General features: G+C 36.8%; 1 long non-coding RNA gene across 1 annotated transcript; it reads right to left on the bottom strand.

The window, feature by feature from the left end:
• Positions 1 to 1207: 1207 nt before the first annotated feature.
• On the bottom strand, positions 1208 to 2670 carry LOC145787089 (uncharacterized). The gene is made up of 2 exons (XR_014291365.1): positions 2438 to 2670; positions 1208 to 1382 (listed from the first exon to the last, which is right to left on the bottom strand). It is a non-coding gene; the product is annotated as an uncharacterized LOC145787089 (long non-coding RNA).
• Between the last annotated feature and the right edge of the window lie 603 nt (positions 2671 to 3273).

The raw sequence follows: 3273 nt of genomic DNA, 5'->3' as shown, positions 1-3273 counted from the left end.
ACTAGGGGCCGCTATGTTCCCGACAATTTTCACCAAATCAAACGTCATATAAAAACCGTTCAAGTCTACTGAATATTACGTCATGGAAATTCCTAAAGCATGTGCCAAAATTGCACCATCGTTCATAAGACCTGTTTGGACCTGTTTGGGCCTGTTTAAACAGGAAATATTACATCAGCTTGAACACCTGTTGGAATGACTTCATAATTGTCTTTCATTTATTGCGTCACAGTTACTTTCTACGTGAATTTGAGATATTGATATCTATTCTGGTCATTCGTAAAATGATTGTTTGAAAGTTGGCCGCACATTTAACTGTTGGCTTAGTGCTTGCTAGCTGGACAAAAGTTCCGTCTTTTATCCAAGTAATCTGTTCTGTAGTGACAGTTTTCAGTGGTGTACGCGTTGCACCCCCTCGTTTTCGGTAGCCGTGGGCTAATTTTTACAGAAATACACTTTTTGAAAAGAAGTTCAAGTGTGTGTTTCTTCGGTCATTATATGCAGACGAAAGGATCCGGGAACTTTAAGTTACAATTTTCCCACGAAGAAATTATGGTTTACCGCTGTGACCAAAGGGGTATTAAAGGAAAAACCTGACTTGGCGACTTTCCATGTTCTTTGTGTTTAATAGGCTACCATAAAACGATTTTCAATAAAATTTTGCCCCATTGCGGTCTGACCACCATTGCGCGCGTGGTTTTGTCCGAGCTGTCAAAACGGGAATTTGCGTGAGCAGCGAAGCGTGCGACTGTACAGCCTACGTCATAAAGGCTGATCGAGCAATATTTCTTACTGCGGGCGATTTAACTGTATGGTATTCTCTCATTAACCTGAGGTTCTATGATTACAAGCGGTGGTTTTTATACTTGGAGAATGAAATAATGTTTTGTCTAGTTCAAATATTGCATTCAAAGAAATGGCATACACATGATTTTACACAACCAACCAAATCTACATAGGCTGCTGTGTAAATTCACGCTCGTCTGATCACATAGGCTACATTTCTTGGACCAACAAAATGAGCGATTTTATGTAGATTTAACAGGACAGTGAATTGCTTTTCATAGTTTAGTGCATTTTTCACTAGGTGCAGACTTACATATTACTAAGGCCATTTTAATTTAACCTAAAAAAATCTTTTTTACTTTATTTTTACTGAACGGAATTGATAACTTGGAAACAAATAAGGCAATAGCAATTAGCAAGTCAAGTCAATTTATTTTGTTTCAACAGCGCCATATATTAACAAACAAGCAGAGTAAATGTAATTATGCATGTCCAATTGTCCATCCAGCATGTCTTTCATCCGTGCTGTATCTATCTCACAGTAGCACAAAGCTTGATGTTGCTCATCCATTGCCACACAGTGATAACATGAACACCTGTTGATATAAAATTGGTAATAATTAGGGTGATTACTTTTTCACTTGTCAAAAAAATTCATCAAAATTGTAGCGTTAGATCAAAAATTGTTCACAAAGTCAAAATTATTTACAAACTGCATGGTCAGTGAATTTTTTTCATTTTACACCTTGTAGCCTACTTTGGCGCAGAGGGATGGTGTAACGGATAAGAATTGGACTCACCGAATAGTAGCAGACCCTCTACATGTACAAGTATGCGAAACTACCAGGAATAACCTATCAAGGCTTTGTTAGTCCGAGGATAAAGATTCAAAACCAACCAAACCTGGTTCGACTCCCGGCTTAAGCTGGTTGTTGAAAGCATCGCTCACATCTAGCTAGGGTGTAATAAATTGGGTAAGCATAATTGCTGCAGGAAAGGCGGCCGAGAGAAAGGAACTGGCCACCTTACTTTCCTTAGTGCCAAAGGCTTAGTACAATGAGTACCTATCTTCTCATACCCAACACTTGAATCAAGTATGGGATCACATTTGCCTTTTTAGCTTACTTTATACTGGTGTAAATGGCCCATTGTCTAGGCTACTTATTGTGAATCATAAGCCATTAGGTGAAATAATTAGGTGAATAAATTTTTGATAGGTTGTTTTGCGGCAGCTGTGTTGTACAGCATTTTGTACAATGATGCGTAATTTAACTACTTGAGTTCTTCATACGTCAAAATTTGTCAAAACAAATTTTAATGTCAAAAGTTTCAATTTTTAAGCCAAAGAATAATTGCCCTAGTATATAATAATTCATTGCATAGGCTACCGGGACGGGAAAATTCAACTTTGCAATATAATTAGTATTAGGCAAGGTAAACTTAAGAGCGTTAAGATTTCATTTTCTTATAATGTCAGTTGCATTTGTAAAGTTGTTTTTAACGTGTTGTAGATTCAAGGCCTTACAAACCCATAGGGAAATGCAATGCAAAGCTGAGCACTTATCCTGGTACGGTCGGTGATTTAATTATTTTATGTTAAGTAAAGCTAAACGAATGCAGTATATGATGTCAAATATCTAAATATGCTTACCAATCAGTGTTTCCCACTCGATCCTCCTGCTGAGAAACGTCAGTCACATCAGCAAGGTAAAGCTGATTGATCTCTGCCTCTGTGTACTCAGGCTCAAAACAATAGGGTTTAGGTTCTAGCATACTTTCTTCTTCATCATCACTTACTTCTTCAACCACCGTACTATCTTCCTCTTCGTATTGGAAACCAAGATTCAAAAATTCTCCAATATGACACAAAAAATTTATAGTAACCTAAAGCACCTAAAAATTGACAACTGTATAAACCACGCATACAATAATGATGTTATAATTAAACTAACTTGCGTTCTTCTGGTGACTATAGGCTACCATACTAGGTTGCGGTCTTCTGGTAACCTAGTAGCCTATAGTCACCAGAAGAACGCAAGTTACTTTAATTATCAAATGCCTGGTGAACCGTTTCACTCTGTTTTTAATGATGTTATAGGCCTAAAGTGAATTGAATTCATTCAATTATATTTTTTGCTGCTGGTGCAAACATGTACAGAATAAGTAAACATACGAATTTGACACCAAGCAATTTTGTGAAGTTGGTTTTTGTCGCCGAAAAGTGCTTCAAACTGTGGTTTAGATTTTTGATTAAAAAATGTTTCTAATTCATCACGAAGATCAAAAACACGTTTCCAAACTTTGCCTCTGGATAACCATCTCACACTAGTGTGAAATAACAAAACATTACTGGATGTATCCAATTCACTGCAAACTTTTGAAAATAGGCGGCTGTTTAAAACACTAGCTTTTACAAAATTCACGACACTTACAACGCTTTTCATTGTATCTTGGAATTCTTGTGGCAAAGTTTCTAAACTAATGAAA

This window comes from Aplidium turbinatum, chromosome 18 (assembly GCF_918807975.1).
Source record: "Aplidium turbinatum chromosome 18, kaAplTurb1.1, whole genome shotgun sequence".
Taxonomy (NCBI): Eukaryota; Metazoa; Chordata; class Ascidiacea; order Aplousobranchia; family Polyclinidae; genus Aplidium; species Aplidium turbinatum.
This window is presented reverse-complemented; position numbering and strand designations above follow the sequence as displayed.